General features: G+C 39.5%; 1 pseudogene across 1 annotated transcript in view; it reads right to left on the bottom strand.

Moving 5' to 3' along the window:
* The window catches only part of LOC143738906 (nitric oxide synthase, inducible-like), a 38,896-nt pseudogene extending 12,307 nt beyond the window's left edge, over positions 1-26,589 (bottom strand). The window contains exons 1-15 of the transcript XR_013204074.1: positions 26,533-26,589; positions 26,350-26,451; positions 25,953-26,101; positions 24,210-24,372; positions 22,850-22,941; positions 3,626-3,767; positions 3,327-3,466; positions 3,013-3,187; positions 2,820-2,921; positions 2,461-2,655; positions 1,494-1,576; positions 1,246-1,390; positions 1,023-1,127; positions 670-715; positions 451-529 (exon numbers count right to left, since the gene is read on the bottom strand). The product of XR_013204074.1 is annotated as a nitric oxide synthase, inducible-like (transcript). The remainder of the gene's footprint in view (positions 1-450; positions 530-669; positions 716-1,022; positions 1,128-1,245; positions 1,391-1,493; positions 1,577-2,460; positions 2,656-2,819; positions 2,922-3,012; positions 3,188-3,326; positions 3,467-3,625; positions 3,768-22,849; positions 22,942-24,209; positions 24,373-25,952; positions 26,102-26,349; positions 26,452-26,532) is intronic.
* Between the last annotated feature and the right edge of the window lie 1,151 nt (positions 26,590-27,740).

Here is a 27,740-nt window from a genome sequence, read left to right as displayed (position 1 = left end):
ATTGAGGTGAGACTGCTGAGTTACCTCTTGAACGATACCTCTTATCGTTGATTGCTGAGTGCTCTCCACTCATGTTAATTATCTGCGCGTGCTCCTCCCGAACTTTGTTAATAAAACATCATTTAATTTCATAGAACGCATCCGACGTTAAATGCCTCCTCAAGCCAGGAGTCATTCGCAGGTCGACTCCTTCCTCTCTCCAGCAGTGGGCTTCCTCACCTGAGTTTTTCAAATATTGTCTTGCCCTTATTGATGTCTTCCGTCGGTGTCCAACCCTTGCCAGTTTGGTTGATTCTTCTGTTTTCTATAATAAAGCTGCATATGGACCTTAACCCAAACTTGTCCAAGTCTCCGTTACAACTACTACAGCTTAATGGAAACGTTAGCAAAATATTTTTAGAACATATTTTTGTTAGCTAGGAGTTAGGTAGTAAAATTGTAGATTCAAACCTTGACTGAGCGCTCTGCAGTTTCTTCCTTCTTTTCAGCATCATAGTAAACACAGTCTTAGAGTGAAGAGCACACAGTGCTGTAAAAACAGAAGATTCATTTGTGTAAATACTGTATAATTGGAAAAATTATATAAAACCTGGTGATTATTGAGTTTAGATAGAGACTTTTAATAAACTACTTACTTTTTTGTTTGTGTTTTGATAAGTAGAAGCTTACCTGTAGTTTGGTCCAGAGCGCAGCTGTTATGCTGCACTCTGTATTTGTATCACAATTGTATTTTTTTATAATAATGATTTTGATGATGTTTTCTTATGTACATTGATTTTTGTGAGTATGCATGTTGAAACTCATTGCAACAAACATTTTCTCATGGGGATAATGAAGTCAACTTTAAATAATATTAAAATATTTCACAATATTACTGGGTTTACTGTATTTTTTATCAAATAAATGAAGCCATAAGGGACTTCTTTCAAAAATATAAAAATTTGAATGGTATACAGCATTTGTATTATACATTTCTATATAATGTAATTTTAATATAATTATTCACTAAATTGTGGCCATACCACTCCATTTCCCGGACTTTCTCCATTGCCGAAAGTACTGGTCAGCACCATCAGAAGGCTCTCGGTCTCAAGTTCACTGAAATTATAGTCCTCCATGCATACCAGCTGTATTAGAAAACAAGAATTAATCTTAGATTTATATCACATGTTTTGTTGCTGTTTACATTCTGCACTGATAATAATATAACATTTGAAAGCATTTTTCAAAGACAGCATTTCTTACCCTGGCCTCGAAGGCACTTTTGAGCATGGTTTTCAGTTTTTTGGCAAAGGTCAGTGACTTCCCTGTTTCAGTGGCATAGAGAACAGTGCAGCGCACTCTTTTGGCCATGACTGTTTTGATGAACATTTGAGAAAAAAACACTGCTCTAAAAAGAAAGAACACAAACATTTTATGTAAATGTCGTTTGTCGTTGGAATTAATGAAGTACAGTGTTGTTTTGTTTGGAGAAGCTGCTGGTCTGTTAGTACCTTATCAGTCCTTTGAAGCTGACCTTACATCTCCGAAGTCCTCTCTTCTCATCTTTCCACTTGTGTGTTAGCCATGCATCAGCCTTAAAAAAACACAAAAACAGCACATATACACTATATTTACACTGCTAATGTCAAAGTTCTATTTAGAAACACTGATATTCAAAAGTTTGGGGTTGGTAAGATTTTCTAATGTCTTCAGTCTTAAATTATTCTTCAGAAATCATTCTTGTATGCTGATTTGGTGCTCAAGAAACATGTATTATTATTATTAGTGGTTCAAAAGCGGAGGCCTTGGCTCAAGGTGGACAAAATGCAAGCATCGGATTAGCCGATGCAATATTTTGGGGTATTTTGGAATTTTAAAAAAAACTACTTTTGCGAACTAGTCTGGGTTTTTGGCCCGATCAGATCCAAAGCAGTGCAGAAGGATTCTCTGGAGTATGACTATCAATAATTATAATTAAAAAAAAGTTTAAATTTTGATTCACGGTCGCTAAGGGGCGCAAAAATGTTTGAAGTGCGAGGACCCACTTTTACCTAAATGGCTATAACTCAAAAAGGAAATTAGATATTTCACCAAAATTGGCATATGTAAGAGCTCCATCTGAGGTCACAGTAAAAAAAAACGTGGCAATTGGCCAAATGGTGGCGCTATAAAATTGAAAAGACATGAAAAAGCTCATAACTATGCAGCCGTTTGTCCAATTGACTTGAAAATTGGCATGGTGTGTCTTTTTCCAAGCTGCCATGATTGTCTATGTGTACATTGATATATCTCAAAAAACATCTCTGCCATCGGCCAATGAATTATCATTAACTGTAAAATATGTATTTTACTGCTATATGTATTATTATTATTATCATCATCAATGTTGAAAACAGTTGTGCTGCTTAATATTTTTTGTGATATTTTAATTTAAGTGATTAATACTAAGTTTAAAAGAACAGCATTTCTTTAAAATACCTGATAATAGAAAAAGGGAGAAAGGATGTAGTTGAGCATCTCCTGATGGTACACAGGGGTGAGGGAGCCAGACATGGGTGGAACCAGCCACACCCAATCAGCTGGACAGCCTCCACGCACACGAACTTCTGTCTCCATGTGCTGCATGAAGGACTCGCTTGCTGAATGGTGGTCCGTGATAGTGACCTTATTTTTCTGCATAGCAATATAGCAACATAAAGTCCAATAAATATATTATTTATCTTCTTTCCTAACTCTGTTTTTAATATCTATTATTTCAAATACAATAATAGTGAGATGATCTTAAATCAATTTGTATATCAGTATTTCAACACTACACAAGTAGAAGGACACTTTACCTGGTAACTATGAATCACTGCAACATTAATGGCCACGAGTGCCTGGTCTTTCCACAGTGAAGACAGCTTGCGTGTCTCCAAGCCCATTAGCTGTCCAATGTACTACAGGACACAAAGCAGTAAAAGAAAAACATAAGTATCAAAAGTATTAAGATGTGCCAAGCTACCACAAGAGACAGGGAACACGAATTACCTCCAAAACGTTGTAGCGCTGGCTGTCACAGAAATCCCTCACTCCAATCTCTGTGCCAATGTACCAGCCGTTGAAAGGACATGCTGTGAATTCCAGACCACCGATTTCCATTAGCATGTTGGCTACTGCAGGAACTGCATACCACTTGAGGTTTAGATCTTTGAACCATTCATACCTGGACAAAGGCAAGCACAACACCATTTAATCAGAGAATAACCTGTAAAGATACTTTTCTCAAACTATGATTCTTACATTTTTCAAATTTAGAAATCAAAATTCTCCCCCTTTTCTCTGAAATGACTCAAATGACTTACTCTGGGTGCACTATTGGGACCTCCAGAATCAGTTCGGAAGGAATATCAAAAAGTTCAGGATCCTCTCCATTCGCCTGCAGGACTAGTGGCAGCACATCAAAGTGACCATTCTCTGGTTTCCATCCAAGCTGAATACACACCTATAAAGAGTGCACAATTTCCAGCAGATATAATGTGATTTTTTCTTAACAGAAGCAAATGGTTGGCAAATGCCTATTATTTTATTTTTTTTTAAGGTAAGAGTTTAAGTAAATCAGGGGACATATATATGTCCTCCTCAAAGCTTCTATTTGTATTACCTGTGTAAACTCCACACCTGCTGGGTCCCCGATCACACTGACATCTTCCATCTGATAGCCAGCATACTTTATAAGCTGACTGTTCCAAACACGGAAATCGTGATCTCCATCCGTTCTTTGAGGAAACACAGTGATGACAGACCTGCCAAAACCATAAGGATAACAGGAGTTCCTCAATTAATCAAAGTCAGAGTCTAAATAAAATTTGTATATGTTTCTTTGGGAATCTGTCATGAAACAGGAGAGGAGATAAGGAGGTGATCTCAAGGATCTGCAGACAGGTGATTGATGACCAGTGTTGGGTAAGTTACTTTAAAAAAGTAATTAGTTATAGTTACTAGTTACTTCTCACAAAAAGTAACTGAGTTAAGAAATGTAGCCTACCAAAAATAATTAAATAGAAATAAAAAAAAATACATACACATACACTCTTTGTAGTGCCTATTAAAATGATAAAACTCACACAACTTTACAACTGGTAGACATACTGTATAGCCTACTTGAAGTATTTTCTTCCTCACAAAAGTGAATAGTTTAACAAAAAGTATTCTCAATATAATACTGAACAATGTAGGCCTACCAACATAAATTATGATAATAAAATATAATATTTTTGGGTTTTATTTTTATAACCTACAGAGAACGTCATCATCAGAGGTTATTTGAGCCAAATTCTAGTCGTGTTTGATGCACGTATTCACAACCGGTCAAACAAAGATGTTTCCTTGGAACATTCCCTGCAGGTTATTTTGGAGTTTTATTTTATAACCATGTAAACTAATTCAAAATTTCAGATGATACCAATATGCTACAGAGATTATTTGAATGCTGAAATGTGTAATTTATTTATAAACAAACTATATTCTGCTCGGACACATTCGGTCTCTCTCGCGCACTGTCGACCACGCTCCCGTACACACTCGGTCTCTCTCGCGCACTGTCGAGTGTGCTCTCGGACCCACTCTCGCGCACCGTCGAGCGTGCTCTCGGACACACTCGGTCTCTCACGCGCACTGTCAAGCACGCTCTCGGACACACTCGGTGTCTTTAATTTCAACGAGTGAAAATGTGTGCCTTGGCTACCTTGCCGACCAGCTAAACACTAGTGACCTAAGACCATGTGCACCATGGCTACCTTATCGACTGGCTTAGCACTAGTGACCTATGGCTGTGTGCGTCTTGGCTACCTTGTCGACCGGCTTAAAGGGATAGTTCACCCAAAAATGAAAATTCTGTCAGTATTTACTCACCCTCATGTTGTTCCAACCTCGTAAGACCTTCGTTCATCTTCGGAACACGAATTATGATATTTTTGATTAAATCGGAGAGCTGGATCACTCCTCCATAGGCTTCTTAATGGATTGAAGCTGGCCAGCACCTAAAAGTTATTAAAGATTTCATTAAAATAGTCCAAGTGACTACAGTGACTCAATCTTAAGTTTATCAAACTACGAGAATACTTTTTGTGTATTTTGCGCAGTTCTTCTGTTGTTGTACGTCACACGCATCACACACATGACCAGCGTGGGCCAATAGTGAGCCTACGTGTGACGTAGCTATACGCTATCACACTAAGTTAACTGACTAGAGGCCCACAGATAAGGAAATTAATAGTTGAAATAAAGTCGTTATTTTTGTTTTTTTTTGCGCACAAAAAGTATTCTCGTCGCTTTATAAACTTAAGATTGAGCCACTGTAGTCACTTGGACTATTTTAACGACATCTTTAATAACTTTTCGGGGCTGGCAAGTTTCAATCCCTTAGAAGTCTATGGAGTAGTGATCCAGCTCTCAGATTTCATCAAAAATATCTTAATTCGTGTTCCAAAGATGAACGAAGGTCTTACGTGTTTGGAACAACATGAGGGTGAGTAAATACTGACAGAATTTTCTTTTTTGGGTGAACTAAGCCTTTAACACTAGTGACCTAAGGCTATGTGTGCCTTGGCTACCTTGCCCAACTGGCTTAACACTAGTGACCCAGCAACCACCTGAACAAGTATTATAATTAGTCATTTTAAAATGATTATATAACCCTTATACTCTTGATAAATAAAAGCCATTATGCATAATGCCATCTTGACTCGGGACGAGGGCTCAGGCATGGCGGCGGCCATTTTGGCCGGAGACGAAGGCTCAGGAGTGGCGGGGGTCATCTTGGTCGGAGACAAAGCCTCAGGCATGACAGGAATGACATGAAGAAGCTCAGGCTTGACTGGCATGACGTGAAGAAGCTCCGGAAGGGTGGTCTCGACGGGACGAGATTCTGGAAGGGTGATCTCGGCGGGATGAGACTCTGGAACGGGGGTCACGGCGAGACGAGACTCTGGAAGGGTGGTCTCGGCGGGATAAGACTCTGGAAGGGTGGTCTCGGCGGGACAAGACTCTGGAAGGGTGGTCTCGGCAGGCATAGACTCTAGACAATGGACAAAGATAGGAGGTGTGGCGATGAAGATGGCAGGGGACGGTGGTTGAGCGGTGATGTCAGAATCAGCCTCACCCATGGTGAAGGCTGAACCGCTCAACCACAGCACATGATCCAGGTATTGTTCGAAAGTGCCTGGGATCGCTGCTGCTGTAGCTTGCTGGTGCAGATGATCGTCCAGTCCGTACCAGAATACAGTCTTTAGGACGAAAACAGGTTACAAGGCGTATCTGAAGGATTCAGCAGGATATGGAGAACTGCCATGTTCTCCTTAATACAGTCAGTCAAATAATCACCAACTTGTTGGGTCCTGGTCGGTTCTTCTATAATAATAATAATAATAATAAATTATAATTTGTTACATGTATATAGCTCTTTTCTGGGTACTCAAAGCACTTTACAAGGAAGGGGTAATCTCTGCAAACACCACCAATGTGCAGCATCCACCTGGATGATGCGACTGCAGCCATATTGCGCCAGAATGCCCACCACACACCAGCTTACTGGTGGAGAGGAGACAGTGATGAAGCCAATCAGTATATGGGGATGATTAGGAGGCCATGATGGACAGAGGCCAAGGGGCAAATTTGGTCAGGATGCCAAATTTGGTCAGGATGCCAGGATGCAAGGTCCTGACAGAGAGTCAGGACCTCGGTTTAAGGTCTCATCCTAAAGACAGAGGTCTTTGACAGTATAGTGTTCTCGTCACTATGGGCCTTATTCGCAAACACCGGAAGTAACCGCGGCCATATTGTTGAGATAACATCTGTCCTGCCCCTAGCCGCACACAGATTTGGGTTGAGGGGAGCAGTAGCCTAATGGCTTCATCTCGTCGGTATCAAGAGAAGATAAGCTTGATTGGTGTGGACCCATATCAAATAGACCCAATTGCCTTAAATAAAGATCCATCCTTATTGCCAGCTGTCGGGATGGTGATACAACTGCAGCCGCCTGGTGAAGGAAAACCACCCTGGCTTGTTGTCAGATGGCTGCTGTATACCGTTACCCTAAGTTGTTATAAATTTGTTTGCCGATAGGCCCGGGAAGAGATGGAAGGACTTGAGTACCACACAGGAGATCCTTTAACATCCAAGTGAATTTATTTTGGACAGCTGCACCCGTGTTCCAAAATCAAGTTCAAAATAAACATACAAATCATTCAAAAAATAAAGATAAACGTTACAAAACATAAATAAAACATGCTGAGAGCAGCAAAACACGGCATCAGATCTAGCCTCGAGGGACAAGCCTCTCACAATGAAGGTTCATGTCTTACAATTTGACTGTACTAGCTCAGGCACTTGGCCAGACACTTGGCCAGTCTCTCCCCCCCCGCTCAACTATTCTCACTCCTTTGTATCGGCCATCTTCTCGCCAAACCCTAGCAGATCATACCAACAATAAGGGTCGGTTAACTCTCATAAACATGGAAACACATTCAAAGTCAGTGCTCTTACATATGCATCTTAAACAGATAACATAATCACAAATAATATCCATAAAACAAAGATAAACTATATGAAAAAAATCATAACATTAAACAATAATCAATGCATACGATAACACTGTGAACTGATGTTCACATGGTGATAACCTCCAGGTTCATCATCACACACACCCCTTCCTCTAAACAGTCACAACCTCAGGAGTGTCGTGACAAGAAGTCGGCCATAACATTAACCCTCTGGGGACGGATTGGGCGGTACCGCCCAAAATGACATACTTTTACAAATGTGTAATTATCTTAAAAACTATTAATGATAGAGAGGTGCGCTCTTTTTTGCCGTCTTCCTCAGATTCCGCTGAACACAGTGATAACAAACTTACCCGGCTTGTATACACACTTCCTTGTTGCGTAATATCACTTCGTCAAAGGCCAAGGAAATTGATGTTGTTTGGCAGATTCACATTCCTCCATCGGCAATTTTTCCTACCCAATCAGAGGAAGGTTACCATGACGTATTCTAGCAAATCGGAGGACTCTGTAGCCTTGCAAGGGGTGGTACTATATACTATTACGCAAACAGCGTTGAGTGGCAGAGACGACAGAAAGCGAACGGACGCGTCCAGTATAAACGAGGCTTTACGGAGCGAGAGCGTACAGAGATATGAGAGAGAGACAGAACAATTATAATATGTATACACATACAATTATAGCATTATTTATTGTTTTAGCACTTTTATGATGGCAAGAAGTAAACGATTTACGGTGGAACAAGCTCTGGAACAATTACTGGAGAGTGACGAGGAGAAAGCATTGCTTAGAAAATTCTAAGCATTCCTAAGAAAAACGCCTGGGACTAATTTGTAAATAAAGTTAAATTTTTCATTGTTCTTTACACATTTTATTTAACAATTACACATGTATGTCAAGTAAAGGCTTTGACAAATATATTTTTTGTTCAAAAACTGTTCACTATTGTTGTGTGATGTGTGATTTACCGAAAAATAAATGCCAAAAATCTAATTTCCGTTTTTGAAATTCTCTAGTTTATGGTACATTTTTACTCATACTTCCTTTATAAACATATTACATGTGTGCTTTGGTTAGCTTAGGGTCTTCTGAATCCATAGATACCAAACACATAGTGTTCCATCTCCACTACATATAGTTTATAAGCCCAAATGTAAAAATAGAGAAAACGGACCAAAAAGAGCTTAGTCCCCAGAGGGTTAAGCACTCCTGGTCTATATTGGATTTCAAATTTAAAAGGTTGAAGGGATAAATACCATCGTGTTATTCTTGCATTAGTGTCTCTCATTCTCTTGAGCCATTGCAACGCCCTGTGATCGGTCTCAAGCACAAAGTCTTTACCAATCAGATAATACTTCAACGTGTCTAAGGCCCCTTTGATGGCTAGAGCCTCCTTCTCCACTGTGGAATACTTAGTCTCTCGGGGGAAAAAGTTTTCTACTTATGTACTGTACCGGACAACGATTTTTTCCGGTTTTCGAAACGCTTTTCTTTGTAAGTTCAGTCAGCGGCGCTGCTCTGGTGGCAAAGTTAGGTATAAACCTTCTGTACCAGCCGATCAGACCTAAAAAGGATCTGACACTTTTCTTCGACGATGGAGGTGCACATGACAAAATTGCTTGTAGTTTGTCCACTTGAGGTCTCACTGAACCTCCTCCAGCAATGTATCCCAAGAAATAAACTTCTTGTCTGGCTATCTGGCATTTATTTGCATTTACCACCAGACCTGCCCGCTGAATTCTTTCAAACACCTTTGCCAGGTGTTCCAGATGCTGTTCCCAGGACTCGCTGAAAATTATGATATCGTCAATGTACGCTGCTGCAAAGCTGTCCAGACCCCTCAGCACTTGATCCACCAGGCGTTGGAAGGTTGCTGCGGCCCCGTGCAGACCAAACGGCATATACTTAAAATTATATAGCCCTGCGGGATATAGCCCTGAATCAGTAAATGCTACTTGCCAATATCCTTTGCACAGATCTAACGTTGTCAAATACTTAGCTTTGCCTAGACGTTCGATCAACTCGTCGACTCTCGGCATCGGATAAGGGTCGAAAGATGATACTGCATTCAGTTTCGAGAAATCAACAAAGAATCTGAGTGTGCCGTCTTTCTTTGGCACCAATACAACTGGGCTGCACCATTCACTTGTTGAGGGCTCGATGATGTCAGACTCCAGCATCATTTTCACTTCCTCTTTCAAGGCAGGGATCAGGCGTGCTGGCACTCTGCAGTGATTTTGCCTGATCGGCTCTGTTACAAGCAAACGAATATTGTGATGCAAAAGTGTCGTTTTTCCTGGTTTGTCAGAAAATAGACCCCCTGGAACTAGACTCAGGAACTCTTTTTGCTGTTTAGGTACTAGATTATCTATTAGCGGGAAAGTTGAATTTGAATTAACAGGAAAATATTGTTCCTCCAATTCCTCTTCATCCTCCACTTTCCTCGCCCACAGCTGCTCTGACCATTAGCCTTTTCTCTCATTCCAAGGCCTCAAAAGATTAATATGGAAGATCTGAGACTTTCTCCTTAGGTCAGGTACAGCAATCTCATAATTTGTGGGACTTAGCTTTCTAAGAACTCCATATGGCCCTTGCCATTTGGCCAAAAGTGAACTTTCAGTAGTAGGAAGTAATAATAGTACCTTCTGCCCTGGAATCAGTTTTCTTTTCCTACTTGACTGATCATACCAGTGTTTCTGTTGCTGCTGTGCTTTTGTCATGTTAGCCCTCACAACCTCGGTCATTGAGTCCGATATCTCTCTCATCTTCATGACATATGACAGGATGTTTGTTTGCTCACGTGCATTACCTCCTTCCCAAGCCTCTTTTAGCACATCCAATGGTCCACGAACCTGACGTCCATATAACATCTCAAATCGTGAGAAACCTGTTGATGACTGTTGAACTTCACGATAAGCGAACATCAAATACGGCAACCATTGGTCCCAATCAGTACCTGTATCAGACACAAACTTTCGTAACATGAACTTCAAGGTCTGATTAAATCTCTCCACCATACCATCGGTCTGAGGGTGATAAGGAGTGGTCTGTATAGGATGTATGCGTAACATTGAGTAAACTTGTTTCATTAATTTAGACGTGAAGTTAGTACCCTGGTCTGTGATCATCTCTTTAGGCAATCCTACTCGAGAAAAACGTTGAACCAGTGCATCCACAACCTTCCTTGTCTTGATGTTTCTGAGAGGAAACACTTCTGGATAACGTGTAGCGTAATCAGCAAAAACAAGAATGTACTTATTACCAGATCTACTCCTTTCCAAAGGTCCTACGATGTCCAAGGCAATATGAGAAAATGGTATGTCAATAATAGGTAAACTTACAAGAGGTGCTCCGTCACTCTTTTTAGCTGGTCTCACCATCTGACATTCTGGGCATGATTTACAAAAATCCATAACGTCTGTATAGAGCTTAGGCCAAAAAAACTTACTAGCAATTCTCGACAGTGTTTTCTGCTGGCCTAAATGTCCTGCCCACGGTACTGAATGACCCAATTGTAATACTTTTAATCTCATAGACTCCGGTACCACCAATCTCTCACCTTCAGCACTTATTAAGTACAACTTGTCATCTTTGATCATCAGCTGATCTTTCTGAATTAATGCAGTCATTGTACTATTAGCCTTAGCTTTCTCAAACAATGGTTTCAAAGTTTCATCCTGCCTTAGCAACTGCACAATATCATGAGGAATTTGTTCGAGATCATCTGCGTTCGGTTTTTTTCACATTTTCAATTACTTCAGTACCCATTACTTTATCCTGCCATTTCTCCCTCCTAGATTTCCTGTTTTTAGAAACCACCTTGAACAGTAAATCTTGCAAAAGTTTTTAGTAACCTCTTCTTGATTAGCCTGTGCTCTTGTTACGACCATAGCATCTGCTACGTTTTTATCACTCTGCAACAAATCCACGAACACAGGTACATCTCTGCCTAATATCACTGGATAAGGGGATTTGTCAATTACTCCAAAAGATAACTTATAGGCTTGGCCTTTAATTTCAATCACAATCTCAGTTTTAGGATACTGTTTTTTATCGCCATGAATACAACAGACTCTCAGCTTATCCTGTTTCAGCACATTTGACTTTCCCAAACACTCTGGTCTCACTAATGTCGTGCTTAAACCTGAATCAACCAATGCTTTAAACAACGTGTTTCCAATCTTCCCCTCCACTACTGTGTCCGTGTTCTGTTTGATCTCGTTTAGGTTCACTGAAGATCTTAACTCATAACACAGGCGAGTAGTAGACATATTTTGCACATGTATGACAAATAATCACAGACCTTCTGTTATACTGACTAACTCCACCTGCACGCATACTGTTACTCGGAGTAGAACTATTTTGCAATGTTCGTCTATCAGCATCAAAATTTCTCAGACCACTAGCCTTAGCATCCCCAGACTTACCGGTTGGGCTGGAGTGGACGTCTTGTCATCGCCTTGGCTGATGCAGCGATCGCCTAGCAGCCATGAACGTCTCTGCCAGTTCTGCAGCTTGTTTACACGATGTAGGGCCATTCTGCTTCACCCACGTTCTTGCTTCTGGGTTCAGCAATTTGAGAAACTGCTCCGACACTATTTGATCGCCAATTTCTTGTTTAGTTCGATGTGAAGGTCCCATCCACTTTTCGTACAGATCTTTCAGTCTCACATACAGTTCACGTGGTGTTTCATCATCACCTAGACTGTACGCTCTGAAACATTGACGGAAGGTTTCTGGATTAAATTCATACTTGTCAAGTATCATCTGTTTAACGCAATCATAGTTCATTGAATTTTCAGGCTCCATAGCCACATACGCTGCCCTTGCTTTGCCTGTTAACAACGGTAAGAGATGCAACACCCAGTCATGACAGCCATTTGCTCGCCTAGGACGCGCATTTGAATCAGACCTCAACTCTGTAGCCGTTCCTGTCTTTCATGATGAACTTCGGACTGTAGTTGTACAAATTGATGTTGAAGTATCCAATATTTGTGCTTGTGACATTGCGCTTCTTTTTCCAGACGTTCTTCTCTTTGGAGTTGACTATGTAGAAAAGTTTGTAGCATTATAGCCATCGGCTCTGACGTACCACCTGAAGTCATTTCATCGTGTGTTGGATATGAACTCGTTGCCTCCAGTTGCTCTGCTGGTTTGCCATCTTCTATGCCCCTAGCTCCATCTTGCCTCTTTTGTGGCATTTTCCCCTCGACGAGAAGTCAGCCCCTTCCGCTTTACTTTAAACGATGGGCAGCTGGGACAGCATGATTTTCACTGCATGTGTACTCATTTCCCTTTAAAGGCCTGGAAGAACCGCTGCCACCATGTGTCGGGATGGTGGAATACCTGCAGCCGCCTGGTGAAGGAAAACCACCCTGGCTTGTTGTCTGATGACTGCTGTATACCGTTACCCTAAGTTTTAATAAATTTGTTTGCCAATAGGGCCGGGAAGAAATGGTAGGACTTGATTACCACACAGGAGATCCTTTAACATCCAAGTTAATTTATTTTGGACAGCTGTCTCTGCACCCGTGTTCCAAAATCAAGTTCAAAATAAACAAACAAATCATTCAAAAAATAAAGATAAACATTACAAAACATAAATAAAACATGCTGAGAGCAGCAAAACACGGCATCAGATCTAGCCTCGAGGGACAAGCCTCTCACAATGAAGGTTCATGTCTTACAGCATTAGACTGTACTAGCTCAGGCACTTGGCCAGTCTCTCCTTTGTATCGGCCATCTTCCCGCCAAACCCTAGCGGATCATACCAACAATAGGGGTCGGTTAACTCTCATAAACATGGAAACACATTCAAAGTCAGTGCTCTTACATATGCATATCAAACAAATAACATAATCACAAATAATATCCACCAAGAAAAGGTGTGAAAACCAATTCTCGCTCAGGACAACTGGAAGCTGCTAGGGACTGGAAAATGCTGGCTGATCTTGATCAACGGCTTATTTTTCCACCTGAGATTGCCACTACTGACCTCCGACCAGATATTTTTCTGTGGTCTGGATCAGCACGCATTGTTCAACTGATAGAGTTAACAGTGCCATGGGAGGATGCTGTAGATGAGGCATATGAGAGGAAGAAACTGCGGTATGCTCAGCTGGCCACTGATGCAGAACAGCGAGGATGGAGAGTCCGGGTATATCCAGTGGAAGTGGGTTGTCAAGGATTTGTGGCACACTCCACAACCCAGTTCCTCAGAGACGTCGGATTCAGTGGCCAAGAGTTGCGTCGCACAGTAAAGAACTTATCTGAAGCAGCAGAGAGGAGCAGCAACTGGCTGTGGTTGAGACGGAAAGAGTCTGGCTGGCTGTGTACAGGCCGCCATGCTACGGTTTCGAAAAATTCTTGAAGATTTGATGAGTCTGTTGGTTTATTTGTATAGTTTTCATAGTAATTACAGTTATTACGTTCCTGTGTATTTTGCGTGAATGAGGATTGGTGTTTGGACAGATATTGTGTTTTGCGGTAGTATGCCATACGGAACCGTTGCCACTGACCGCTTTAACGCCCGCAGTGGGGCTCGACAGCCTTAGTCAAACGGGTTGGCGCGTATGGTCGGGTTGTGGAGAGGTTGTGAGAGATTGTGGTTAGGTCAAAGGAGCAGCCTCAGCAGCAGGAGAGATGTAAAGGTCAGTAAGCTGGGCTGAGTTGAGTGGGGGACGGAGGGGGGTGACTCTGGGACGCCAGAGTCACTGTCAAGCCCTCTTGAGGTGTCGTGGGCTAGTCGACGAAACACTGAGGACGGAAGGTGCCCACTTGAAGACCCTAGAGATGTCCCCTACTCTGCTCAATCCAGACGGTTGTCATGAGGGGACCGCACTGTGGTTGCAGCCGTTGTGTGTGCACATACACTGCAGCTATTAACACCAGACAGAATGAGATTCACATCACCATTTGGAAAGAAGCGTAAATGGATGGAGAAGCATAGGTTACTTTAAAGCTACGTCTTAGTTGGTGCTTATCTTGGTGAAAGCTGAGTACATATCAGCATGAAGTTTTAACATCTACTCTCGTGTAATGGAAATAATAATCTTAAATCAAAGATAAACTATATGAAAACAATCATAACATTAAAAAATATATAAATCAATGCATAAGATAACACAGTGAACTGATGTCCACATGGTGATAACCTCCAGGTTCATCATCACACCAGCCGTAACTTATCCGGATATTTATAACTATCTCGTTCATACAGTCTCCGCATACACTTTGCAGGAGCTGAAGGCCTTCAAGTCACTTGAGTCATATAACTACTTCATCTCTGGCAAAGTCTGCAAACTTCTTACTTTTGTACCACCAACGACATCGTCAAACATTGTCGTGATCGCAGAGGTATGTAAATGTTTTTTTGATGTGATGCTTAACATTAACTTACTTGTATTACCTGATGATGATTGCTAGCTAACGTTAGCATACCAGCACAGGGTTGCATCAGCTGTGTGTAAGTTATATCTTAAAGTCGACATTAGAGGCTTAGTAACTACTACTTAGTTTGTAACTATATCAGCTACTAAAATTAGTTACACCACGATTACTTGGGGCATAACTTCAAGTCACAAATAAGGCAATCAATGGTCAAAGATAGAGGTCCATCATCATGGCGTTAGTGTTCTGGCTGGCATAAGCCAATTGGCATTGTAGCACACCGTAGTAAGCTAGATCGATATTGAAATTCCATATCAATAAATGTGGTCTCTACTGGATTACTGACGTGCAAAACAACATGCAGTGAATAAAAAAGATGCAGAAAAAACGGCTGTTTTAGGATTAGTGAGTATAATTCTGTGACATTTTATGATTTACACAGACCCTAGTTGTTACTCAGAGTAATATTGTAACTTATCTCCGGGGTGCAACATTTTATTTTAGTGAAGCATAAATCACAACTTAGTAATAATTTATATTGTAATTAAGCTACCTTTTAACCTACACACAGCTGGCGCAACAGCCTGAAGAATAACATCTGAAGCTATTACGTTTGTTGTTATTAAGCTATTTAAATCTGTTTCTGCTTCAGATACTATACCACAATATCTGAAAACCTTTTGAAACTGTGTTTTGTGAAAATAATAACCTAGGCATGTGAATGTTTGAACTGCAATTTGCCATAAGATAAGAATAGAAGCTGCCATTCACACAATTACAGAATTAATGTCATCCATGTATCTAGTTTGAAATCTTGAATGAAATTCTGTGTTTTTGTGTTTTCATAAGTTAAACACAGTCAGAAGTTAAGTGCCCCACCTCTGCGCCCATGGGTTACTGCCCAGAAGGATGGCATTATCTTGGCTGCACACTGCACCTGCATGCCGGGATTAGGCGAGACATGTAGCCATCTTTTCACCATCAAGGCAGCTGTTTTGCTCCGTGAGTCCCAAACTGTGACAGAAAAAACTGCATATTGGTTACTTCCAAGTGGACAACCAAAGGAAAAGTACCTTGAAGTAGAAAACATTGACTTTCACTCAAAAGCTACAATCAAACACAGACTGGACACAGCATTTTCAGAAGGGAAACCAATACAATACAATGACAAACAAAAGCTACCTGATGTATCAGAGCCAACAGATGCTGAGATCGCGAAACCAGTCGTGCTGTCTGTCATGAAAGACTATGCAGAGTTCTATGCTCCAGGGTCGAACACCGATACTGGCCAGCCCCTGAGTGAGCTATTCGATGAACAGTGCATTTCTATGACATGCGAACAGTTACTCTTACACTGTAGTACCATTGCAGTTAACATTTCTCAAAGGCAAGCTGACACAATATAACAGCAGACAAGAGAACAGTCTAAAAGTAAAGCCTGGTATAGATTTAGGGCTGGCAGGATTACAGCCTCATGCATGAAAGCTGCTTGTTCCACACTACCTGAGAATACATCACAAAGCCTCATCAAAAATATGTGTTACCCTCTAAGCGCAGGCTTTACAAGTAAAGCAACCAGTTGGGGGTGTGATCATGAACAACAGGCACTAACTTGTTATCGTCCGCAAATGCATTCACACACCAATTTCACATGTGAGACCAGTGGTTTTGTAATAAATCCAGAACTGCCTCGCAAAGGTGCTACACCAGATGGGATAGTACATTGCGACTGCTGTGGTGATGGTGTAGTGGAGGTTAAATGTCCGTTTTGTGCACATGATAGCATAAGCCTCAAAGAATGTGTTGATGGCAGATTCTGTTTGGAGAAATCTAATGGCAAATTACAGCACAAACATTCATGCCTACTATTTTCAGGTCCAGACACAGATGATTGTATGCAATAAGGAGTTTGCTGATTTTGTTGTATGGTCAGAAAATGATGTACTAATAGAGAGGATAGAACCAGATATTGGACTCTGGGAAGTAATCAAGTCAAAATCTAGGGATCTTTTTTCCAAAGCCCTTCTCCCAGAGCTTGTGGGCAAACGTTTCCAAGGCCATGTCCATCAGCAATGCCGACTGACACAGCTGATGTGACTGAAGTGGATCCCTCTGAAAGCAGAGAAAAACCAATCTCATCAGACATCTGCGTGTGCAAGCATCCATACAAAGTTTGTGACCGTGTGGTGCGTTGTCACAGTGAGGACTGCTTTCATATATGGTTCCTTCTCTCATGTATGAACATGAAACGTATGCCTAATAAGGGGAGCAAATGGTACTCTTTGGTGTGTAGAGCTGAAGTGTGATGACACAGTATGACACATGAAATGAGGATTCTGATGTAACAGGTTTTTATTATAATTTTTATGTTTATTTGTATTTACAGTTCATTGTATTTTGTCATTCTACACAAAAAATATGAAATTCATTACCATTTCTAATGACTGCCTTAAATGCTAAAATGTAAGATGACTATTAAAATAACTTTGTCTTATTCCATACTGAACCTGACTTTTGTGATTATAATGTTGAGGTAACACTATACCTGTATTAACAACCCGTTTTACAACCACACACATCTAATCAAAAGGTACAACTGAGGAGCACATGTTGGTAAGGCAACAACACACTGTAGTTATCTTATCGATAACCGCTATCTCAGATCCTGATGTCACCAGGTAGGAGATGGGTATCTTCTCTGACAGTATCCTATATTTATTGTGCACCAATCCTATCACTCTTTCTACATGTATGCGGACATGTGCAATTTTGCATGTGGCCTCAACCTCAAGAACAGACAGCTGTTGTTTTCCTCGAGTATAACTGGGTGTTACAACTTTTGCAAATTTTAACCCTACACTCTCTTGTACATTAAAACCTCTGTCTGCCAAAATGAAATCACCGGGGGTAAGTAGCTAGAGTAAGCCTGAGTTTTCTGTGACATGTTTATCGGTATTACGCTCTCCCCATGCCTTAGAGAGGAAAGAAATGGATCCCTGAGGTGTGATGCCTATAAGGTATTTGATAGTTTTATGGGGTTTATATGAAGACCAAGTGAGACTGCATGCTGTCAAACCTGAAGGCCTCTCTATAAAAATTTCAAAACAATCAATTATTACTGTCACGCTTGACCCAAAATGTTGTTGAAAGGTTATTGGCATAGACTTCCAAAGCTCATCTCTCCTCGGCCAAAATATAAACTTCTTAAGTTTCACATACAAAACATGTATGACACAAACAAAGGTTTTGGACACGGTAGACGGTGAAATGCCAAATCTGTAGGCAAGGTCCTGTTCTGGGAAGTTGTGGCGGAGTCTCATCAGTACCAACACAAGTTTTTGAAACTTGGTTAGTGAAGTTTTAATGCTGTCAGTAAGGGAATTAAATTAAATAGGGAAGGGAATTCAATGAAATTATGGAGCACCATTAATGTAGCAAAACTGGGTAAACCTGTATAAAATCTGACTTTTTTCTCATCATCCCTGAGTGTGTCCATGCTTAGCTTTTCTGTGGCTAGCTGACATTTCAGAGAAATATTGTCAGTAAGCAGTCTCTGGTGATCAGCTTGTATTTTGGAGCACACTTCAGATGTGCATGTATCTTCCTCAACCGTCTCAAAAGCATCCATAACCTCATTGTAAGCCTCTGTAGTGTTCATCCCTGTACTGTCTTGCTCCTGTGCCACACTCTCTGAACTTGATGCCTGTGTTCTACGCTGCTGCACCCTGTTGTACCTGGCCATTACACATACTTTTCTTGATGTGAAGTCTGTTGCTCTCTCAGGCTTTCCTGTCTGACCTGTCTCTCCTGCCAGCTTCAATGAGGGGGCCCAATCAGGATGTGTGCTTTCATGTTGATATGATGGCTTACCTAAAAGAAATCCACACAAAACGGACTGTTCACCCTCAACCAAATACAAGCCAGGGTTCCAGACTAACTTTTACTAGGAGCGCTGTAACAAAATAGCACAGTATCACACAAGCACTAATTCACTACCTAGTATCAATGTCAGACCTATATGTTCATAGGTAAGCTATGCGAACTACACAGTAAAAGAAATCCTAATTTTCACATATTTTATACAGAAAATTGATTGTATTTTTCATACAGTATTTTTTCTGTTTTCTTAAATTACATAAAAATGTATGTAAAATTACAAATATAATCTGTAATTTAACAGAAACAAAACAGTTAAATGATAAAATGGTCAAATGACTGTCAGCTCCCCAAAAAACTGTAAAACATCCTAAATTAAATAAACTGAAAAACACTGTTATTTTACAGGTATTTCCTGAATAATCACGATCATATACCTTCATTGTAAAAAAAAATTCGTAAAAAAATTGTCAAATGACTGGCAGCTACGGCTGCCAAACAAAAACCATAAAATTAAAGTAAAATATGTTAATTTAAATAAACCGAAAAAACACTGTTATTTTACAGGTATTTCCTGCATTATTATGATGAAATACCTTCATTGTAAAAAAATCGTAAAAAAAGGGTCAAATGACTGGCAGCTGCGGCTGCCAAACAAAAACCATAAAATTTAAGTAAAATATGCTAATTTAAATAAAGTGTAAAAAACTTTAAAATAAATTTGATGTCACCATGATTGGGATCAGTGTCTGCTTTAGTTGGGGTCATGACCCTTGAGATTTAACTTATGCTTTTCTATGGCTGCTTTAACTGTGTATTTGATACACGTTTGTCTGTTTGTATTTATCTCGATCATTAATTGATGATGTTATAGTCATCATATGATGATCTGATTCACTGATATGACAGTCAAATCTTTGTATATGATATATTAGATTACAGAGTATGTAGGTGGAATTTAGCTTTATACAAAGTCTTTAATTAATGTCATAATTTTTCACATGACCCTTGAATATTGTGGTATCAGTATTATAACAACCTGCATTTAAAAAAAATATATATATACTACAGAAAAAAAGTTTTGTCGTTTGTTTAGTTGTATTTTCAACTTTTTTTTTTCATCGTCACCATTGTTTTGATTCATACGCTGATTCTTGATGACTGAGTGAGTCTATATGATCCTGTCAAATATTTTCTGTATAATGACTTCATAAAATCTAAATATCACAACACTGGAGAATGTTTTATAGAAGCTTTGTCATGCAAAATAAATAACTAATATTTAATGACATAATCAGATATTATACTTCAGATGGTAACAATGGAGCTGGACTCTACATGATGACTATTCTCACTACGAAGTGACCATCATTATCTGATCTGAGTTTCTCTTAGACTCTTACCATAACAAATATGCATCAGAGACACACAGTTAATGCAGCCAGAGAAACATTAAAGTTCAACACTAAAAGTTCAAGAGCCCAACTAAAGCAAATACTGAACTCCATCATGGTGACATCAAACTTTATTCTTTTCAATAAAGCTTTTAAGCTCCAGTAAGTCACTTTTGTAAACAAATATTTGTTAAAACTGTCATTATGTCCTGACAGTAGAATATGAGACAGATAATCTGTGGAAAAAATCAAGCTCCTCTGGCTCCTCCCTGTGGTCCTATTGCCATTTGCAGAAATACACCGCTCCCGGTCAGAAACAACCAATCAGAGCCAGGAGGAATGTCTTAGCAGTGCGTCAATTACGCTTGTGTACGCGCTGATCACCCCTCTCTTGCACAGCGCGAGCGTGTACTGTGTTCTTGACTCTCCTGTTCGAACTCGTTCATCCAAATGAACGAATCTTTTTTCGAGTCATTTCGTTCATTCAACGAACGAAATGACTCGAAAAAAGATTTGTTCATTTTGATGAACGAGTTCGAACAGGATTACGAACGTGCATCACAGAACAGAGCAAGGCGAGCATTTGTGCTTATAAAACTTAAAGTTTTGTATTTATTTTTGAAATGACCGATCGTTTCGCTAGATAAGACCCTTATTCATCGCCTGGTATCGTTTAAAGCCCTTTGAAGCTGCACTGAAACTGTCATTTGGTCCTTGAAACGTTTGTGTCCTATTGAAGTCCATTATATGGAGAAAAGGCCTGGAATGTTTTCATCAAAAACCTTCATTTCTTTTCGACTGAAGAAAGAAAGACATGGACATCTTGGATGACATGGGGGTGAGTAAATTATCAGCAAAAGTTTTTTTAAAAGTGAACTAATCCTTTAACGTTATCTTACTAGCTATTTATAACTTATAGAAAGAGTGCAACGTTATAAAGTTACATGTATTGCAAAATACATAATGATTTGAGGACCAAGTTTGTAGTCAAAGTATGGATAAGCCATAGTCAATGTAAAGCATATTGTTGATGTTTCGTCCCTATTAGTGAATGTTCCATAACTGTTTATAATCCGCCGTCATCGGTGGTCCTGCTTACTAGCCTGCGCGTTCACGGCAGGCTCCGCTGTGGGGGAGGAGCTGTGGAGGGAGGGCTGTAGCGCAGCAGAGAGCAAGGGGGTTGGACCTGTAAGTTGTGCTTGTTCAAATTTTCAGGATAAGTCAACATTTTCTCAAAACTCCATACTGCATCTTTAACTTCTAAACCTCTGTTAATTCTCAATAATAATGTTAGTATGAAAGAAATAAAGTCTGGATTGTAATAAGTGAAGATGCTGCGATCCTGAGAGATCTGGTAGTGTTTAATGTTCTGTTGGGGTTTAAAGTGTTTCTGTATGGTGTGTTTCGTGTGTCACCATTGTGTTGAAGCGTAGAGCCTGAGCTTCAGTCCAGGATGAGCAAATAAACACTGTTGAAATGCTGCATGTTTCTTTATTTAAGTGACAGTAACTGTGTAGTTGCTGATGTAGTGACGTATATAATTAACTGCATGTTTTTCAGTAAATAAATCAGAAAATAAATATGAAATAACTGTTTTAACTGTGTGTTTCTGTTAAAAAAGATTAATGAAGATTTCTGTAAAAGTATTTTGCACTTATTTAAATTAGGATATTTTACATTAATTTCATGGTTTTTGTATGGCAGCCGTTGCTGACAGTCATTTGACTGTTTTTTTATGGGATTTTTTTACAATGAAGGTGTTTGATCGTAATAATTCAGGAAATAGTTGTAAAATAACAGTGTTTTTCTGTAAAAAAAATTAAGGAAAATTTCTGTAAAAGTTTTTTGCATTTCATTTAAATTACGATATTTTACTTTATTTTTACGGTTTTTGTTTGGCAGCCGCAGCTGCCAGTCATTGACCGTTTTTTTACGTTTTTTTTTTACAGTGTCAAGTAAATATATTAGGTCAAAGAGGTTCAGCTCATGAAAAAGTTGGGGAATCCTTTCATTGCATATTAATATAAAATGACGTGAATTTGTACATTTTAATGTGTTTGAAAGACAAAGTACTTCCAACGACAGTAATACGTGATTAAATGACTCACTGAGTGATAATTCAAATAATAATGAATGTGTTTGTCAGGAGTTGATTAGATAAGTACTGTTGCAATGTTGAGAAAACACTTCTTAAAAGTGAAATAAGTAAAAAGATTTTAAAAATGAAGTAGTTGGAGACAAAGTGAATTATAAATAATTTACTGTTATTGTGAGAATAGCATGTAATCATGTTATCAATAATAAAGTAACTGTAGTCTGATTGCGAGTATTTTAAAAGGGTAACATAATATAATTTACAAGTACTTAATTTTTGTAAGTAATCCAGATTACATGTAATCAGCTACTACCCAGCACTGTGCCTATTATAGTGTTACCTTTCTTATGACATTTAATAAAATACTAAAGTAATCTATCTATCTATCTATCTATCTATCTATCTATCTATCTATCTATTTATTTATTTATTTATTTATTTATTTATTTATTTATTTGATCCTTTACATTTTAATTTTTTGGGGGGTCCTGGCATTTCACTTGCATTGCAAGATTTCTGCCTTGGTAAATCTAACGATATTGACTGTATTGCAATAAATACATTCAACTCACCTCAAGTTTCCTCCATTGGTGGTATAATTAAGATGAGTACACAAGGCATGAAACATGTCCTCGGCAGTCTTGCACTTACGCGCATCGAAAAGCTGCAGAAGAGATGTAGGTAGGGTGACCAGATTTCTCGGAGTGGAATACGGGACAGATACAGAACGCATGCGTATAGAGGGTATGCACGTGACGTCACCGTTGGCCGGAGTGACTGCGGTTACGCCCACAAGTGGCAATAAGACTGAGCGGCAGCATTGGTTTTCAGTGTGAATGCTGCGGAAAAAAACACAAAACGCGTCTAAAACGGGAAAGAGCTTTGAGACTGACTGTACAACTAGATTTGACAAGAAATATGAGGAATATTTTTACAGACTACCTAAAGCTACAGAACAGAGAAGCAAATAGATCGCTACAATTCATAGAAACAACTGGACTCCAGGCAGCGAAAGGTGGATTTGCAGTTATCCTTTTTGTGTCAATATGCTGAATTTAGTGGTAAAATCATTCTCTGTATATTGTATTGTTATATATTGCAGTGACAACTCATCAATCAAATATTTACCACTGTATATTCTGTATAATTTGACATTTTTAAATAAACACTGACAAAAAACTATACAAGTTTTAAGTCTCTAGACGATATGATGATATATATATAACATTGATAAGTGATCACCTGGATTTAGACCTGCCTATTTTGTATTTATATAAAGCATTCACAGGCACATTTGCTGTATGTATTTCCCTGGTGTCGAAATCAGGCACATATAAATGTCAGGAAACACGATTCCTGGCTGCATGTAAATATCCATGGATCACTGGCTCTTTAGTAAGTTGTAAGGAACACTATATTGAGTCCAATCTTTAGTTTAAACTGATAATCGTTTGTTTTACTTGCGTTTTCGCAGTTTCCCCTATTAAATCCAGTAACGCAGCTGCTCTTCTGCCACTCAGTCCGGCTGAGGGGGCGTGTTCCGGCGGGAAAGTGACGTTAATGCATTCCCTCTATTAATGCGTCTTACATGCGCTTCATTAGGCACACTAGCACACACACACAAGGTCTCTCCCTCTCTGTCATGCGCGCGCTACACGGTTTGAACGTAACATATATATTCACTTAGCCTTTCGGAAACGAAACCTATTATATATAAAAATATATATATATATATATTAACGATGAAATAAGGGACAAAACATGATTTTTTCAGAATAAGTCGGGACACTAAAATTAGAGTGGAAATACGGGGCTGTCCCGGGAAAAACGGGACGTCTGGTCACCCTAGATGTAGGCTATATTAGTATAAATGCACAACATGGCTGTAGAAGTGCTAGCCATGATCTACAGTATGCAAAAAAATTCTCAAACCTGTAAATTAGCCCACTGGATCCTGCCAATGCACCGTGGCGCATTTCTCCACGCCTGTTTGGCCCCAAAAGCGAGTTCATCTGTAGTGAGTGAGTACGACCCGGTCAGGGTGATCTCCAGTGTGACAGTTTCAATCCGAGCCTGGTGCTCCGTTGGATTGGGGCTGCACAAAAGGTAAGAATGGGTTATTAACCTTGTAAAGTAAACCGACTATTACATTTATATTGCTGTTTGTTGAAAGAAGTATGTTTACTATTTTCAGTAACCTAATAAAAAAAGAATCTATTATTCTACTTTGACAGGTTCCTGAAACCTCACTCCTCTCACATAAGGAAAATTTCTCAGAGTGAAAATGAAAGTAAGGCAGATGACAGGATCTCTACCTCTCCTCCCATACAATCACATATCAATACACATGCGTGATTACATTAGCCTATCAAGAGTGTTTAGCAATTTCCAGTCAGGCTGGATGCACGGAGAGGTATAAATTGAGTGTTTAATTTTAAGACAATGAGACTTTTGATGAATGGAGATGGAATATAATGGAATGTCTTTTTTTTTTTTACAGATAAGGGAGATAGTGGATGGTAAAACAGACACATGGTTGGTGCACACACATCGCTAATGGGTGATGGAGAACACACACAGGAAGGACAGGGAGATGCAATGGGGAGCAGATGCTGGAGATAGACTCTGGAGAATAATGCTGGAGAGTAAGTAGTCCTCTTAGTCTTAACGAGACTGGACCATCTGTGGCGACGAGCTGTATGCTTTTACGTGGTGCTCCTGACAAGGGTGTTGAGTAACAGGTGCGGGTGATACTTCTCTATAGCTGAAGAAGTGCAGGTGAGATCAAGGAGGGATTATGGGAAATATGGTGCTGAAGTGACAGGTGACTGAGCTGATGACCGGGACAGGCGGTCCTGATGGTTGCTGGTGCAGAGTCCATGGAAGGTTTGGGTACAGGTTTGGGATGAGCTGGCGTGCCCAAATATTTTTTGGATGGGACTGGAGCGGACTCTGAATTGGACTGGAAGGGAGCTTACACTTGATAGGACTGGAATGGAGTGGACTCTGGAATCACAGGAAGGATGAGTGGTCTTTCAGGACCGGCTCATCAGGAGGGCATGTAAAACGTATTGTTCCAATGTGTAGTTGTTAATATTCCAGGGCATCCGCGAATATAATGGTTTGTCCAAACCTTCATGGAAGAGTGTCATCAGCTCCACATCGTCGAGATCAACCGCAGAAGATAGCTCCAGGAACGGCTCAGCATATTCGGCAAGGCTACGGCCATTTTGAGAGAGGGAGTATGGTCAATGGGACGGAGTGGAAAGCTCATGGTGCTGACTACTGTCTTGGTCCAGTCTTCTTTTACAGAACACAGATTTGGAAACAGATGAATGCAGTGAGTGGGTCTTAATTGACAGCACAGAGCGTAATAACGCTGGAGAGTAAGTAATCCTCTTAGTCTTAACGAGACTGGACCATCTGGGGAGACAAGGTGTTGCTTTTATGTGGTGCTGCTGACAAGGGTGATAAGTAATAGGTGCGGGTGATAGCTGAATGAGTGCAGGTGAGATCAAGGAGGGATTATGGGAAATGTAGAGATGAAGTGACAGGTGACTGAGCTGGTGACTGTGATAATAATAATATTCAAGTATGCATTAGAATACTTGTCTGTAATGCTTGAATTGCAATGCCATTAAATAATCTTTTTATTAGAGAATGCATTGCTCCTACATTTTGAATGATTTGTAGTACTGGTTGATGAAATCCACTGCCTGTGTGAGGATGTCATCTGAGGAAGGTGTGATTTTGGAATGACCGCGTATCAGAGATTTGGGATTCATTATGGAGCCCTCGCAAGTTTTTGAATTGCAGGGCATATTCTGGAGGGGAAAATCGAGATGTATTTTAAGTCATTTTACAAGCTTTAAAAAATGCTTTACAAAATAATTTCATTCACAACCTCAAAACCTTATTACCGTTTTGATTTTTACTAACTTCTGCATAACATCCTCATAATACTTATTGTGTTAAGTTTAAGAAAATTGTTCAGAGTCCTCATCAATCCTTAATTGCTACACCACAAAAATGCTGTAAACAGTAAGTCATTTTGACTACAATTTAAAGATACCTTAGCTGCTCAGTGATGTAGTTTATCTTGGTGGGTTGAGCCATCCTTATAGTTTCGCAAATGAACCGCAAATGGACATCGAACTGGGCGATCGACTGATAACTGCTAGTATGAAACATTTATATATTATCCAAACAGTAGGACACAATAAAATTTTTGCAAATTATGAGATGCGTTACTAACCTTAGACTGCACAGTCTGTTTTTCTTTTACAATTGTGGTTTGGGCTTTTTTTCCCATCCTGCTGAAAATATTATTGCACCCAAATCTTAATAATGTCTATCAAAAAATGATGCAGAAAAATAAATATTTTAAAGAAGAAAGACATGTTTTAAGCAAGTTAATGAAAGTTGCAATTAAATTAATGAAAGAAAGAAACACAAATGGAGTATTTACCTTTTTCAAGTGAAAGATTTCTGTCTCAGTACATAAACAGCAGTAGTTATCTGTTTCACATTCTGGTCTTCTGTTTCCACATTCTATTATATAGTCAAGTTAAGGATGCCTCACTGGGCGGATCCTTGCCTCCCATGGGTGTGAGCTATATGGATATCCATCAAAAGCACCTGTAACTGCATTCCTTGATGTGAAAAGGAATGACTACACAAAGTTAGAGAATTCCTTGATCAAAAAGAAAGATATTTTACATAAAATTGCTTTCCTTTTTCCTCAGTAAAAGAAATAGTACATGATCATTTGGCATAGCAAGTTGCTCAATTTTACCTCTCCACTTTAATACCCCAAAATTGGGAGACTATGGAAAACAAATTATTTAGTGCAACAGAAAACCTTTTGCTGGAAAATAAACATATTAGACATTAAAAAGATTAGAAACAGGCAGAAATTAACAGTTATGATAGGGTCTATGACAACTGCTGGACATTGTTGAATTATATAAATGTATGTAATATTTAGTTATGTAATGTGTATTATGTTGCATTTGTCAAGTTTTGCAGTGCCATTTCCACTTCATTTTCTAAAGATAACCGATGATACTAATGTAACAGTCTGATTATCAATCAACTATTGTCTGACACAGATTTATAATGTTTCTGCAATCTTATCTGTTCATCACCAGACTTGAAGCTCCCCCTTGAACTTCAGATTGGCCTTTAGCCACTTAGTTATGCCCACAGACTGATAGACAACAATTCGTTAAATAAATAGGAAAATTCCAGCTGGATTGATGGCAGATGAATTTAAGAGACATTTCCGTGAATGACATTTTCTTTTTTTTCAGCCTTATGAATTTAATCTACACAATTCCTCCATGACCAACAAAGCAGAAAATGCCATCTGATGAGCTCAGACAACATTAAACAATGCATATCATCACTGACTTCATAGATTTCCATCAGTGATACCAGACAAAGATGTGTTTTCTCAAGACA

Source organism: Siphateles boraxobius, unplaced genomic scaffold, assembly GCF_051911475.1.
Source record: "Siphateles boraxobius isolate OS27281-9 unplaced genomic scaffold, OSU_SipBor_1 16, whole genome shotgun sequence".
NCBI lineage: Eukaryota > Metazoa > Chordata > Actinopteri > Cypriniformes > Leuciscidae > Siphateles > Siphateles boraxobius.
This window is presented reverse-complemented; position numbering and strand designations above follow the sequence as displayed.